The 17,742-nt window shown below is 34.8% G+C and overlaps 1 pseudogene; it reads right to left on the bottom strand.

Annotated features, from left to right (window-relative positions):
• Positions 1 to 3,943: 3,943 nt before the first annotated feature.
• Positions 3,944 to 4,693, bottom strand: LOC149155021 (beta-galactosidase 10 pseudogene; annotated as a pseudogene).
• Between the last annotated feature and the right edge of the window lie 13,049 nt (positions 4,694 to 17,742).

The following is a 17,742-nucleotide window of genomic DNA, read 5'->3' as shown; positions in this document are numbered from 1 at the left end:
GCTTATTAGAGTTTTGTAGGCGTGGTCCACCATAGGAGGTTTTTCACTAGTCCCTTCAAAGAGGAATTTGAAAAGATTTTCTGGATGATAGTTTGTTAGGATAGGAAAACGTATTACATAAAACAATATCCTTGACTGACATGTTAATCCATAATCAAAGTCACTTTAAAATATGAGGTATTAAGTGTAAATTTCTTCTGACAAGTCTTACCATGAGAGTGCATGATAATAGAAATTTCAAAAAGCTGTTCTTTTAGGGAATCACAAGTTCAAGAGTGTTGTTAAACATCTTTATTCATTATTCTCATATTACCCTACCCTATTTTTAAAGAAAGAAATATCACCTTTAAGTGAAGGCATACTTCCAATGAAGCCATGTGCGTAAAAAAATGTTGATTATACTCACACTTAGTTTTAAAGAATAGACTTCAAGATAGACTAAAACATGAGAAACCAATTGCTTCAATTGACATGGTATCAAGAGTTTGCGAATGATGAGGAAAGAAGGTGGCTTGATGACTGCTCAAAACCAAGATTCAATGGAATCCACATATGTATGATTCTCCAATTGATGCAAGTCTTCCCCAGTTTGATAGTCACTCTCCTAGAAGCACAAAGAATCTGGTGAAAGACAAAAGATAAATCCCTCAAGTTCAGGCTCAAATATTTGATTTTCAGATTGACAAGAATGGTTGAGAGAGATTCTAGGGTTTCGAGTTTCAACAACATTTTCATAACAAGTTCCAATGAAAGATTGCTCCTGTGGTGGTCTTTGAATTATATCTTCCTGGGGTGAATTCTCTGTAGTAATGGGGGAAGTTTCCAAATTCATTCCCTTTCCAAACATGGAAGATGTAGCATTTTGTTCAACATGGGAATCAACCAGAAGATTAGGTGGTTCAAACTATTGTGCAACCTCATGGTTTAGATTAGGGTTTATGATATGGTTTGGGTTAGGGTTTTGGTTAATGCTTGGACTAAGGCTTGGGTTTGGATTGGGATTAGGGTTTGGACTAGGGTTAGGTCTAGGTTTTAAATTAGAATTAGGGTTAGGTCTAGGGTGTGGATTAGGATTAGGTCTAGGGTATGGATTAGGGTATGGACTAGGGTTAGGGTATGGATTAGGGTTTGAATGAGAGCTAGGGTATGGGTAAGGATAAGGAGTAAGGTAAGGATTAGGATAAGGGGTAGGGTATGGATTAAGGCTAGGGTAAGGTTGCACATGCGGCTGAGACCATGGAGGGGAATAACTTAATGGTGCATTGGAGAGAAATTGTGGTTGTTGTTGGTGCTCATATGATTGAATTTGCATGGGATATTTCCCTAGAGACAAGGATCCAAACGATTCTTGAGGCCATGGTGATATATGGCTCGAGGATGAGGGCCAAGCAGAGGCTCGCTGCGACCATGAAGTAGGATATTCAATTGGAGGAGGATTAAAATTTTTCCATGAAACTGTAGGATTATAAACATGTTGAGGAACCTGCTCAAGATAATAAACATTATTCCAAGTATCAAATGGTGATGGGTTTTGAGTTATACCTGGTAGTTGATTTGATTCCTTACCTGATTTCCTGAGTATCTGCAGTAATCTTGATAGTGCTAGACAATGTTCCGTTAGATGATCCTCTTCACAAATTTTCATGCTACTAAGTGGACACTTTCCAAGGAGGTGTTTCTTTCTACAGTTGACGCAAAAGATAAGTGGTGGGTTTTCATCCTGCTCCCACTCTTCATGCAAATCATCCAATTTCGAAATCAAATATTTAATAATAACATTTTTATGTTTAATCAAAATCTTAAAATTTTCAATTGTTAATTCTTCATTGGATGAATTGTATGTCTCTCTAGCAGCATAAAAATTCCTCATTAGATGATTCCCCAAAATACCATTTTCCTATTTTAACAAGCCAACTGGTACATTTGTTAGCACATGAGTAGTGTGTATGTATATGTGTAGGGTGGGTGGGGGTTTCTTACAACATTAAATAAAATGAGAAACCTTAAAGCAATAGTGCAAAAAAGAAATAAATTCAAAGAACATAAAATTTCAAGAGAAACTAGGTGAAGGAAAAAACAAATGCGGCAGATCAGCAAGGTCAATCCCCTAAACACCTCCCCGACAACAACACCAAAATGTTGGGTGTAGTATAAAGCTTATAAATGTACCAGCATTTAATATTTCAATCCGGAAAGTTCATGAACTTTGAGATGCAGCATTAGAAATGCCAGATAAATCCCCTAGCGACCTGCAAAACGAATGCGAGTCTATCTTGCATATTAATCTCACCAATAAATGAAATCCTGCACTAAAAGATAATTTGAGAAAACACCAATCCAAACAATTAAATCATGTGGGAAATAAAAGGCAATTAACAATGCGAAAGGAAATTCAGAAAGGAAATCATAACTGGAAAAGAAACAGTGTCGACACAATATCGAGAAACTGTAAATGCTGGAAGGAATTCAAAAGCAATTCAAAATCATTCTACCTATACTAATTCTACTTGTACTAATTCTGTGTGAAATTAACTTGAAAGCATCGGCAAGTAAATCTACTGCATAAATAGCTTATGAAAGAAATTAAATTAATATGAATCTCGCCTTCCTTGTCCCTTAAAATAAATCATAGAATACTGTCCAGAAGTTTAAGGAAACTATAATGGTAATTAAACATTTATTGATATCAAACACAGTGTAGTCTCCTTATTTATAAATGTCAGCTCTGCAAGGGTAAAAATCACATCTTTAGATAATATATGTGATTTTTTCTTTGTGAAGGATGCATGGGTTTGTAACATCAAATAAATTAATACATTAAGACCTCAAAGCCATAAACATTTTATTGATATCGTATTCTGAAATATAAATTAATGGATTTGGATTAATTTACAGAATTTGAGTTACAAGCTAGAGCTCATAAAGGCAGAGTCGATCTTGTGGATTCAGACAATCTGGAGGGACTTGATGTTTATTTAAAATATTTCAAGTGCAAATATAATTAACCATGCAGCAAATGAAATAGTTTGTAAAGGAACAATTTACAGAAAATCGAATTAATTCTAGAACTGGAAATAAAACATCTGTAGCAAATTAGATAACATCAATTGAAGGCAGAAAGAAACTATAAATAAACAAATAAAATTCACACAACAAATAAGAATTGAAATGCTATTTAGTTTAAAAGATGAGAGCGGTGTCGAGCTGGTCTAGCGGCCAACCCAGCCAGCTCGCACCCTCTTTGAGTGCCTGGTTCACATATAAATTAACACCATTAGATGCAGAAAATAAATAGATAGTTCATGGATAAAAATCACTTCAATTAACTCCTGAAAACAATCTTTTACATGATGCAGACATCGGCTTAACTCCAGCAAGCAGGAGAAGCGATCCACAACTAGAATCCGCGTGCTGCTACATTGGGACAACTTCTCCTCCCTTTTGCGCTTCCTTCAGTCCCTATGCCTGTCTCTAAAGCTCTCTTGATCAATTAGCTAACTAATTAAGCTCCCCCATTGTTGCTCCAGGCAATCTATTATATATGCATCAGATTACAATTTGGGATTCTTAATTAGCCAATTAAAAACACAAGAGGCAGATCATCGATCATAACAATTTGCCGTGAATAAAATTAGTTTGCAACTAAATGTTGAAACAGGGATGATTCTGGCGAATCGTTCCTCTTTTCCTGGAATGGTGTTGTTGTTGGACTCCACATAGGATGGGCGCAACACTGTCTCTATGCAAAGCACGAAATCCCTTGACATAACCTGTAGTCATTCCCATGCTTCTTAATCAGTCAACCCTGAATAAATCTCTGCCACCTGCAAGAGGATCCCGCTTTCTCCAACTAGCAGAAAGAGCAAGAATGTCACGATCATGGTCATGATCCTCATAGTCTCGTTCTGAAGACAATAAAGCCCGTCCCTCTGTGCGAAGAGACCTATAGGAGCCAGTTCATGATCTCTGACTCAAAAAGTGCTCCAGAATTTGACAATCCCATTGTCATGCTTAATAGAGCTATATTGTTTCTCCCAGACTGTAAGGAGATATATTGTTGATGATTGAACATAGGCCTTCTGCTATTTCCATTTCCATTTCCCACAAATACACCGTTGATGAATATGCAAATAGCATGACCTCGCGATTCAATGTGAAGCACTGGTCGAACATTACTTCTCAAAAATGGTTCATCGTTGCCAACATCAATACTGACCGTGTACCATAGGTAATATGATAAGTCCTTAGTTGTATTGATATGTTCCAAAAGGTCCGCTACCTGAAAATAATCATTTCCCGAAACTCCAATCTGCTCCTTGAACGATTCCCACCTTTCACCCTCATAAAGTTCCCCAGTTGGTAGCATTTCCATAATGTTTGATTGAGAACTTACCTTTGCAGTATTGAATGCAACAACCTTGCAATAAGGAAGTATGCTAATTGACCATGCGGGTAGGACATATATTAAGTTTCGGAACTGGACAGTCACATCAGATTTAAAATCCATATTTGAAAGGAATGCTGCGCATTCTCCTTTCTTCGTTTCAAAAACATGTGCCTCTTGTAATAAACCCAATGAGTAATAGTTGGGATTTCTTGAGTTTATTATAGCATCCTCGGTAATCACATGTATTTGGGCAGTTTCCTGGGACAGAATGAAAAGAAATCCAATAGCGTCCAATGTGTTCACCATTGATCCATGCCTGGCCTTTTCCCATACTGCTTAGATCTAAAGCAACAGGATCTTTCTTTGATACAAGATCAGAGTGCATATTTACCATTATTTGGGTGTGTGGCAACTCATCACAATCATCTTTTTGAGAGAACCATTCATGCAAACCAGCAACATTATTTAACATTTGAAGTACGCAATGTTGCTGGAAGCTAGGAAAATAACCAACGCCCCAATCCTTCTTCCATCATGCACAGAGATAGCAGAAATATTATCATAGGATTTCCAATAACATTTGCCACAATTCGAGCCCCATGAACTGGAGGGTTTGAGTACAGGTACAACTTCAAACACAATGATATCAGTGTAAGAGTTTGCATGCTGCTAACAAAATACCACTGCCTTCATGAACAGAGCATAAGACCAAGTTTGAGTTCAACATAGTGCAGGAAGCCATAAAATGGTGCAGGCAGGTAAATGCAATGGTACAGGCACGTCTCAAAGTATGATCAAACTAGTTTTAATCCTGCAACGTACAACCCGTAATTAAACACTCATTAATGATATTTTAATCCTGTTAAAACAAAGAAGTAACAAATACTCTTCTAAAATAATAATTTAGCCAATGGACAACATGAGAGAAATAAATAAAAATAAGACAAAACGAAAACCCAACAACTTTGTGAAATGATGATGTAAAGGGGGAATAAGATGTTAATGGATCCCATTAGGAGGCTAATTGATTAAATGAGACAAAATAACCTATAAAAGTGAATATGAAGGAGAAATGGATGATATGAGGGAGAGCCTAAATAAATGTGTACCAAGGAGAGAATTCCAAGGGTGATAACAATTGTAGGAGGAAAAACTAGAGTTGATTTCCCTATCTATGGAAAAAGTACAAACCATTATGAAATGATTGATTAGGTAAAAAAGAGGGACAAATACTTCGAGTTTGACCAAGCTATTAAAAACCCTCAAAGGGTAGAGGTTTCATGCAAGAAGTAGAGGAGTCATGTGTCATTATGGTGGGATAGATTTCAATTGGATAAAAAAAAGAAGAGGAAGGATAAGATCAAGAGTTGGGAGATATTGGTGGAAAAGTTATAGGAACATTCCTTCCTACCTATTAATATCTAAATTTGTTGAGAATATAAACATTGATGTAAATTGAGATGACAGTGAAGGATTATATTTATGAATTCTGAAATTTATTCATTAGGTCGAGGAAAAATAAGGAGAATAGTTGATTTATATCAAGGTATGTAAATGGTCTTTGTTTCATTGTCCAAGATGAATTTCATATGTTAATTTTTTCACTTAGTAAAAAAATGTTTTCAATTATCCTTGTTAGTAGATGATAAAATGACCAAGAGAATCTTTAATATATTTTGAAATTTAGGAGGTAAGTATTGTAACACTTATCCCAACACTTTCAACGTTAGGTTTTGAAATATTTACCCTTAGCATCCAAACAAACTACCATGCATCATCATATAATTAATTTTAGGATTCCTTGAGAACTTCCATTTTCAACTTCCCCAAAAGACTTAAAGTGGTCTAAAGTTTCATTCATTACCAACTAAAAAATGATCCCAATTCATGTAAATATGTTTGATGGGATTATTTTCGTTTTGACCTCCCTAAAATATTTGAAATGTATATACCATTGACACATATACTTTGTTGATGACATTGACCTCCATTGCATGGACCTTTAAAGACCTCCACTTCTCTCACCTAAACTTGGAAATAAACAATGCTTTATCTATGCAATATTGCAGCTATACTAGGATAGTCAAACACCAATGTGGTGGAATATTCACATGCTTGCTAACCCTTACAAGTAAATCTTCTAGATCAACAATTGAGGAACCTAGTACCATAAAACTAGTTAGCTCTCTACAACATTGGGAGATGAAATGATTCTAGAACCATAATACTAGCTAACTCTCTACAAAAAAATATGTATTTAGAATTGTAGTAATGTGAATAAGGAATTAGGTTGATGCATTAATTATGCTTTCCATTCTAGAGTCATTCCTAGTTGAAAATGTTGTTATGTCAAAATCGTGAGGCACATTATACATGTTTTATATAACCTATTTTGTGATTTCTTAATTATACTAAAATGATAACAACTTTTGATTCTTTATTTTCTCTATTCATGGGAGTAGTATTCCTCTTAGATGAATCAAGTTATATTTCACCAATTTCTAGGATTGATAAAATTCTCCACATGTATTTTTTCAAACAAAGTTCCTCCTAGTCTCTAGAAGGTGTGGAAAGATCATTATTATTACGAAAAGATCATTGTCACATAGTAATGTAATTTCATTACTCAACATTTTATAGTACTTCTATATTATTTCCCCCCTCCCCACAAAGCATTGGGAAACACCATTCTTGGAAGATTCACATATATTTTCTATTCCTTTTGCATACACAATCAATATTCATTATACTCACCTTAGTATCTATTTCATTAATATTTTTCTACATAGTTTGTTTCTTGAATATTGGGATTGTAGGCTCTATCTCTTTAGTTAATGAGATTTTCATGTCAAATTTTGTAGCAAGAAACTTGTGATATCCATTTTCAGAATGAATTGGCTATAATTTTCCCATAAAGGCATTATAATATCATATAATACTATATTTTAATCTTGTGTACATAATTCAATGGTTATGGAGCCATCCTTAAATGTTTACTCAAATGTCAAGTGTAGGAACACGTTGGATGTGTAATTATCCAATGTGTTCATACACTTGATATTTGAGAAAACTTTTAAGGAAATAAAATATGCAAAGTGGGTACTTGTTGGATGTAGAATTTAATTCCACAGGTTCCTAAACTTGATATTTGGGTAAGCCTATAAAAGGATAAACACACAATACAATAAAAAAATAGTTTTCTTTCTTTTCCTTAAAACTTCATAGCTTAGTTTTCTTTGTTTTCCTTAAAACTTCATAACTCTTACTTTATTAAGTATTATTTTATTATTTTCTTTAAAAAACTCATTTTAAAGCTCAAAATTCTCCTAATTCATAGCCACTTTAACAAATCCTAAAATGAATAACATTTACCGATAATTAAAACACCCATTTCTTAAATATTTTGTACCTAACCTAAGTAGCATCGTCATTGATCCAACATCCCTTTACTTATAATGGTTTGGAACTAACCTGACTTTGTCTTTATTAAAACCCTAGTCAAATTAATTCAAAGCACACATAGAAATGCAATATATGAAATGAATTACTTCTTCGAAAATAAAATCCTATGAAATTTAGTAATTCATCCATCAATGGTTATAAGTAAAAAGACACCTTTATATTGAACATAAAAAAAAATGTTACCGACACTATTTAATAAGGTAATCATAGAAAACAAAAAATTAAATTATTGGCAAGTTGTTATCTTCGAATTACTTCTTCCAAAATAAAATCCTATGAAATTTAGTTCTAAGTAAGAAGACACTTTTGTTCAACGTTTTCCTTTTAATGGACGGAGTATGATGGGGACACCCTCTCCGTTCCCATCGTCCATAGCCGCGTATCATGAAAAAAGGGATGTGGAGGCACTTCTGAGCTTCCGGAAGGGCATCACATTGGATCCATATGGATCGCTCTCCAACTGGACGGCCAATAACTCACATAACGTCTGCCTGTGGTACGGAATTTCGTGCAGGCCAAACACCAATCGAGTGGTTTCAATTTCTCTCCCTGACCGCGGGTTGAATGGTACGCTCTCCCCGTATATTGGGAACCTCTCTCTTTTGCGGCATTTAGATCTTTCCGTTAATGCTTTGAGTGGGAGAATTCCAGCAGAGTTTGGGCAGCTGAAAGCGCTACGAATATTAGACCTCACCGGTAATGCTTTGACAGGGAGTATACCAACTTCTATCGGCAACTGCGCTTTGCTGCAAACGTTGGATCTTAGAAGCAACCAGTTGAGGGGTTCTATCCCAGCAGAATTCGGTCGTCTGGTCCAGTTGGAATCTCTCTGGTTGGACTGCAATGCTCTGAGTGGAAGTATCCCAACTTCTCTCGCCAACTGCACTTCACTTACAGAATTGTCTGTTGTCTTTAACAATTTGAGTGGTCCAATCCCAGCAGAATTCGGCCGTCTGGTCCACTTGGAATCTCTCTGGTTTTCTCACAATAGTATAAGTGGAAGCATTCCAGCTTCGATTAGCAACTGCACTTCACTTACAGGTTTGGCTATTACCAACAATAATTTGAGTGGTCCAATACCATCAGAATTCAGTCGCCTGGTCAGGTTGGAAATACTCTGGTTCAATGACAATGGTATAAGTGGAAGCATTCCAGCTTCAATTGGCAACTGCACTTCACTCTCTGAGTTGAAGGGTAGCGGAAACAAATTGAGTGGTCCAATCCCTTCCGTTATGGGTTTGATGAAAAGCGTAGCTATTATTGATTTATCTTACAACTCTCTCAGTGGCCACATCCCTCCCACCCTATTCAATTGTACTCACCTATATCAATTGTCCCTACGTGCTAACAACCTTAGAGGTAGCATTAATCCCCCAATATTATTACCAATACTAAATTGTACTCTCTCGACTTATCAAACAACCAGTTAATTGGATCTCTCCCGCGTACTTATCAAACAACCAGTTAATTGGATCTCTCCCGCGTAACATAGGTCAATTAAGCAATCTTCAATTTCTTCATTTATCAAATAACAATTTGACTGGATCTCTCCCGCTTAGTATAAGTCACATAGGGCATTTAGAACTTCTAAATCTATATAATAATAATATTTTTGGCACTATACCCAATAATATTAGTTTGGATTCCCTTTAACTTTTAGATTTATCAAAGAACAATTTAGAAGGATCAATCCCTGAACTTAATGGCAGTTGTACCTCTTTAACTTTTTTTTCTGCTCACACTAATAAAATTTCTGGGACTTTGCCAATGTTTTTGGCTAATTGTACTGGAATTGGGTATTTAGATTTAAGGAAAAATAATTTGACAGGGCAACTTCCTCACTATTTGAAATCTTTTTCATTGTTGTCAATTTTAAACTTTGGCTATAATAATTTTCATGGTGGCATCCCTGAATGGGTAACAAATTTCACCTCTTTGTATGTATTGGATTTATCCAATAATAAATTTAGTGGAAGAATGCCATTACATTTTGAAAGGCTTCAAGGATTTGTAAATTCTTCAAACTATATTCCCTTTGAAGAAGAAATCACAGTTCACATGAAAGGATGTGAGTATACTCTGCCATACCTCTCACCAACAAACACAATACTTGATTTGTCCAACAATAATCTTGTAGGACAAATACCTGCAAGCATAGGAACTTTGAGAGACATGCGATTGCTAAATTTATCTGGGAACCAATTGGAAGGGTCAATACCTGCATCTCTTAGTAACATATCTACTTTGGAGCAGTTGGACTTGGCCAAAAATAATTTGAGTGGAAAAATTCCTCAAGAACTCTCTAAGCTATATAGTCTGGTTGTTCTGGATCTTTCATATAATAGCCTTTGTGGGCCAATCCCCAAAGGAACACAATTTTCCACATTCAGTGCAACATCATTTCAAAAGAATAAGTGTCTATATGGGTGTCCTTTAGATTCATGCAGTGAAAAGGAAATCCCAGTGGGAGAAGGTGACAATAATAGTAGCAGTGCCCATATGAAAATAGGATAGCTTGAGCATCTAGATGAAAAGATGTCATTAAGGGCATTGGGGATCGGATTTGGGATTGGAATTTGGGGAGTAGTTGGTGTATTTATCTTTTGCAACAGAGCTAGACATTGGGTGTTGGGTCTACCACCTAACAAACCACAACTCTTCTATGGAATCTATCGATTCCCTACATAAAGAACCAAGTAATGGGTGTTGGCTCTACTATGTAGTGAATTAAATTGTCATGTAATCTCCCAATGATATTTTTGGTATACTATCTTCTCACATATAGAATTTTTAGTGTGATCAATGTCTTATTGCATTTCCATATTAATCTCAACGTTATTTATAACTCTTAATCATTTTTATGGCATTCAATTAATTTCCAATCAAATAACATAAATATTACATTCTCTCATGGTTCTTCGCATCTCATTTTACAAACAGGCCAGACCTAACTTTTTTATGCTTATATCCTTTTCACAATATTTTAGTATGCCATATGCAAAAACTGGTTTTTTGAACATTCCAAATTATTAATAAAAATGGTAAACTTTCTTCCCACTTCTAGAATATGAAATCTTGCAATAATATAAATATATCTAAGAAGCTTAAACGCGGTGGAATCGTCATTGTAATGACCGAGTTTGAAAACGGAAAGGAATGTGATTGCTTCACCATGGTTATGTAACCATACGTCTTGAATATTACGTTTGCAACGGGCCTACCTGGAAAGAGATATCCTATAAAAGGATTATTGTAATAAATATCATTATATATTAGCATTTTAGGATGTGTCATATACATGGAGTCGTTATCATATTAACGGTCATAAACTTTAGATTTTTCCTATGGAAAACGAAAATAGATACACCCCAAATGATTTCTTATTTTGTATCACATCCTTAAATATATGCATTCAAAACTCTGTGACATCTTTTGAACGTAGCAACATTTGCATTCACGTGTTCAATTAGATCCTACAACACTATATATGAATTGCAGGCAGGCACTGTAAGAGTTTCAATGAACAGCTGACCATGAACTTTAGATTTTATTATTAAGTTCATTTTAGATGATGTTTTAATGTCTTTGTGTATGTCAAACTATTTTAAGACTTACAACCAATAAATCCATTAAATTTAATCTACATGATTGATAACTTAACATATATCAATAGTATAAATGGATTTTAAGAATGATCAACGTGTTCATCTTGGGGAAATCTTTAATGTCCCCATGTGATGGTTTAATTCAGAACTTATTATTAATTAGTCTATAATATTTAATATGTAAAATCGATATTCTAACCTATATGTAAAATCGATATTCTAACTTATATGAAAAAGCATAAATTTTACTATTAATAATTGCTTGAGGCTAAAAAATATCGGGGATGAGTTCTCTCCTTTAAAAAGGCTTCTACACTTTTTTATCGATTATTTCTTAGAAGAAAAGAAGGATCTAAAACCTTTTACAATATTTTTTATAATTTTTTTATTGAATGCTAGTTAAGGGAAGAATTATATAAAAAGAGGAGCACTCTTCATTTGAGAGAGATGAAATTTTTTACTAAAGGCAGATGAGATTTTTAGTTTACAAGTTAAAGGGAGGAAAACATTTGGTGAAGTATGTTTTTTCTTTTTGGTTGTAGATCACATTGATGCTTGCAACACTCTATGAAGTTTGTTCCCTTTTTTTTGGTTGTAGATCACATTGATGCTTGCACCACCATATTATTGTTTACTAGTATATTTCTATTTTTAAGGCCATAAACAGATCTTTCTCTCGGTTGTTTTGGAATTTAGAGAATGATTTTATGAGAGACATTTAGCCATCCACCTTACTATTGATTAACATCAATATTAATAATTAAAGCATGTGCGGAACATGGAAATGATTATTTATCTATATCTTCATGTAAATTAAAAAAATATTGTAAGGAAAGCACCTTCTACAAAAGGTTTTAAGCATTTCAAGATTAGACAAAATTATCAAGAAATCATCTGCTAAAACCTTTCTTCCTAGAAATGGAGGTTTTAGTAGATGTTTTAATGGATTGTCACTATAAAAAAATATTGTGGTTAGACATTATAGTAGAGGTATTTTGTCAATGTGCATATACGGATAATGTGCATTAGTGCACCAATTCTATATATTACCCATTTATTTATTATATAATGATACACATGGATTTACAAATATTTGTATTTAGCATTGATGCATATTACATATTTTTGAAGCCCTAATGGTTAATTTAGATATTGAAAACACTAGAGAGCTTTTATCAACAATAAGGATTAATGCGCCACATTTCGATATGCATCGAGGTGCTTCTATGAACAATAAGAATCGTTGTTCATATTCTTTGTCAAGTTATATATGTTGCCAGTTCATACGTTTGCACCAATCAACCCACACAGAGGAGCCAAGTCATATACGTCTGCGCCAAAGTTTGTGCCAATCAAATGGGGAGCCACATCATATGTCTGTGCCAATCAAACAAAGAGCCAATCCATATGTTTGTGCCAATCAAACAAAGAGCCAATCTATATGTTTGTGCCAATCAAATGGAGGGCCAAGTCATATGTATGTGCCAATTAAAATAAATGGATGATCAAAGTCATACATTTGTGCAAATCAAACCAAAAAGGCGAGCCAAGTCATACGTTTGTGGAAATCAATCCAAATGGATTAGCCAAGTCATATGTTTGGACCAATCAAACCAAATTAGGAACAACATGTCATATATGTGTTTGTGTTAATTAGACCACACTAAGATCTATGGGTCCAATAGGTCGATTCTCAGAATTGGGCCTCCACTGCCACGGGCCCGTTGGGCCACGGGGTGGGGTGGGGTGGGGTGGACTGGGGTAGGGGGAGCGGGCCCGTGGGGGTGGAGGCCTGATTCTAAGAGTCGACCCTCACCCTTGGGGAGCTGGGCCAGGAGGGTGGCTTCCGTCGGCAGGCACGACTAGGCCCACCACACCCACTGTGGACGTAGTGGCCTTATGCCTGCCATGGAGCTGTCAAGTAAGACTGGCTCATCTAAATTTTTAATTTCTAAAAGAAATCTAAATTTCATTAATAAAAAGTTAAATATTATTTTACTGGAATATGTTTTTGGTCTGGTATTTTACACGAAGATAAACACATAACTACTAGTAAACCTATGGGAGTTTAAGACTTGCACACAACAAAAGGGAAACTAACCTTTCAAATGTGATAATCTTCTGTTGAATATGTTGTCGATAAAAATGTAGCTGCTCCACAAAATCACTCCAAGTCTTTTAACGAACCTCGAAAAGCCTTGATGTGATGTGAGGAATAGTGATAATGAAATTTATGATATAGCGGAAATTACGGAAATTGTTTTACGGCATGGTGAAAGTGGTATTAATTTTTTTTATAAAAATTTTAACATATAAATCTTGTTATGGCGATATAGTAATTTATGATAAAGCGAACATTACAAAATTCTTTTGCCACATGGTGAATGTGATATTAATTTTTTTTATATAAAAACTTAACATAAAAATTGGGTTATGGCGATATAGAAATTTATTTTAAATGTGTGATAGAAGATATAATAAAAATTAAAAGAAATATTCAATTGTCTAGTAAATGCTATATAGTTTAAGTAAAAAATTAATTTAGGTAAAAGATTTAGTTTACAATTTTAATTTAGAGATTTATTTTAAAAGATTAATTTCATAAGAAAAAATTAGTTAAAATTTTTCAATAAATTGTAGAAGAAAATTTTGGAGGCAAATACATGAAACAAAATTTCTGGAGGGAAAATTTTCCGTGAAACATTTTAGAGGGAAACTTCAGAGGAAAAATTTCATTATTTAAGCTATATATTATCATTAGGAGAGAGTGCATTTGTATCATTCAACCTATTATGTTCGGAAGGCATGGATTCTTCTGATAGTGAAGTTTCGCTTTATGAAGCATCAACATCTTCATCGCGTAACAACTCTATTCATATTGATGAATATAATGGAAATTATTTCACTATGAATAGAGAGTAAAATATTCCACTTAATCCTAATCCTAAGGACTATGAGAGCAACAATGATGAAGGGTAGGATGAAAAATTTCAAACAAATAAACAGTCACGGTTTCCACTTAGTCCTAATCCCATGGACTATGAGAGCAGTAGTGATGAAGAGCATGATGAAGCTTTTCAAATAAATAAAGAGTCGTGGTTTCCACTTAGTCCTAATCCTATGGACTATGAGAGAAACAGTGATGAAGAGCATGATGAATATTTTCAAATGAATAGAGAGTCACAGTGTCCACTTAGTCCTAATCTTATGGAATATGACAACAGTGGTGATGAAGAGCATGATGAAGAATTTCAAATAAATAAAGAGTCGTGGTTTCCACTTAGTCCTAATCCTATGGACTATGAGAGCAATAGTGATGAAGAGCATGATGAAGAATTTCAAATGAATAGAGAGTCACAGTTTCCACTTAGTCCTAATATTATGGACAATGAGAGTAGTAGTGATGAAGGCCAGGATGAAGAATTTCCAATAAATCGAGAGTCACAATTTCCACCTAGTCCTAATCCTATGGACTACAAGAGCAGCAGCGATAAAGGCTAGGATAAAGAATTTCCAATAAATCGAGAGTCACATTTTCCACCTAGTCCTAATTCTAAGGACTATGAGAGCAGTAGTGATGAAGGGTGGGATGATGAATTTCCAGTAAATAGAGAGTCACATTTTCCACCTAGTCCTAATCCTAAGGACTATGAGAGAAGTAGTGACAAAGGGCGGGATGAAGCACTTATTCCTAATCCTAAGGACTATGAGAGCAACAGTGACGAAGGGAAGGATGAAGCACTTAGTCCTAATCCTAAGTACTATGAGAGCAACAGTGACAAAGGGCAGGATGAAGAATTTCCAATAAGTAAAGAGTCACATTTTCCACGTAGTCCTAATCCTATGGGCTATTAGAGCAACACTCGCAATGCACATGATGAAGAATATCCAATAAACATCAAGTCAAATTTTCCATTTAGCCCTAATTCTAAGGACTATGAGGGTAGCACTGAAGTAGGGAAAGATGAAGAATATCCTCCAAGTCAATATTTCAAAAGCACATATGATCATAGTGAGGATAATATTCTTCATAATGATGATGAATATGCTTAAACAGATGATGATCCAATGATGGAGATGTTGCCAGCAAATATTGTATCGAGGAGTAGGAGGAGATATTTTCGTATCAATCCAAGATGTTCTAGTTATACAAGGGGTAGAGTAGAATATCTCACGAGAAGAAGTTCTATCAGTGCTCTCATTTCAAGTGAATTTTGTCAAAAAGATTGCTTGAAACATATGGATTTCAAGTTTTCATTGGAGAAAAGGAAGAGATATTTGCGAGTGAATAAAAGCATGCAAAATTCATATTTTGTGGGGTGCATGAAATCAACATTGTCAGGTTATGATTATCATATTGGGTCTTTATTTATCTGTAGAAAGGCTTTCAAAATGTTTCATTCAATGGGTAATTTTCATCTATCAAGAATCCAAGAAAATTTGGAAAAGGATCCCACATTTTATTCAGAAGTACGTCATAAACGACAGTTTGGGCCATTATCAAATACTGCAATGTCATGGATGAAATAATTATTTTCAAAGGATGGAGAGTGTATGCCAAATAGAGAGAGAATACATATTCCAGATAATTTCTCAAGACGAGAAATCTACAACTTATACAAAGAATATGCAGAAGGTGCTGAAGGAAATGGTTGATTTATTACATATCAATATTTTGTGAAGATATGGAAGAAAGAATTCAACAATGTCTGTATTCCTAAGAAGACAAGGATGGGGATTTGCAGTACATGTATTTCTCTTAAATAAAAAAGGGATAAATGTGAAGGGGCAGAAAGAGGTAAGCATTCATAACATTAATTTTTAAAATTCTATAGTCATCAACTATGAAAACGTATTTATTAATGACTTTATTTTATGTTGTGTAGATTCCATTTTCAAAGCACTTCAAAAGCATCACGAACAATAAACAAGTGAAAGGAAAAGTTGTACAAGCATCGAAAGAAGTGTTATGATAATCCAAATAAATATTTGGGTTTGATAATTGATGGTATGGACCAGACGAAAACACTACTACCACATTTTGTTCGTGTTAGGTCCCTATACTACTAGTGTAACCCCTTATTGTTATTAGTACAACCCCCTTATTATATTGTTGTGCCCATGTAGTCCCTATATTGTTATTATTGTTCCCCATAGAAGCCCACGATTGTTATTATTGTGCCCTTACATTATTATTGTTATGTCGGCTCTGATTATATTATGACCCCTTAGACTCCTATATATAGAAAGGAGGTCTTGTCATTTGTATCATCCAAGAATTGTTCATTTGTGTCATGTAAAGGAGGCTGGCCCCTTGAAGAGGCTTATTTCTAAGTCGTTGATCTATCTTTTCTATCTTTTTGTGAGCTAGTTTCATAACATTTGGTGTCAAAGCTTTGGATTCTAGGGTTTCGCTGCTCCAAACAGGTTATCGTGGAATTTGCGCTATAAATTTTTTTCTGCGGCGTTTCAGACACTAAAAAACAAACCCATTTGGGTTGAAATCGTTCTGAACCTTGGGTCCAAATTTCAGAGCTTTTCACGCTATATTTGCGGAGATATGATCTGAGGAAGTTGGCCTTTTTGCAGCCTCCCGAATTACATTCCAAACAGGTGACCTAGGGAAAATCGTCATAACTTTTGTTTTGAGCATCAGATTGAAATTTTGTAAGAAGTTACAGAAAGAGGATGGACTGTAGTTTCCTGTGTATATTTTTCAGATACTAAGGTCAAAACAGTGACACGTGGCACTTCATACAATTTCACTCTTCTGAAAAGGTATATAATCAGGTCATCTTGGGAGATTGTGCATAACTCTTTATTGGAGAATCTAAATTTGATCAGACTAGTGGCATTGGAAAGAGGACGCAGAGGGCTACTGCAGGTCGCAATTTTTGAACTTGGAGATCTGAAATTACAGAGTTACAGTCGTTTCAAGATAAAGCTCCTAAAATAAATAAAAGGAGATATGAGGAAGTTTGATGGAAAGGATCCAGTAAATTGGATACTACAGATGGAGCAATATTTTGATCTACATGGTGTACCACTGTTACAAAAGGTATGTATTGCATCTTCATATTTAGAACCAAATCAATTTTTATGGTATAAAGGGCTTTGTTCTCATAAACAACTTGTTACGTGGTCAATTTTCACGGAGGAAATGATAGCACATTATGAGGATACAAAGAGCAACACCTTCTTTAGAGCAACACCACAACAATTGGAAGAAAAAAGAGAAAAAGGGCTTTGTTACAAAGTGGAAAGCAAAATTATGGCAACAAGGAAGTC

This window comes from Pinus tabuliformis, chromosome 9 (genome assembly GCF_031772625.1).
Source record: "Pinus tabuliformis cultivar Carrire ecotype Pingquan chromosome 9, CPIR1, whole genome shotgun sequence".
NCBI classification, from domain to species: domain Eukaryota; kingdom Viridiplantae; phylum Streptophyta; class Pinopsida; order Pinales; family Pinaceae; genus Pinus; species Pinus tabuliformis.
This window is presented reverse-complemented; position numbering and strand designations above follow the sequence as displayed.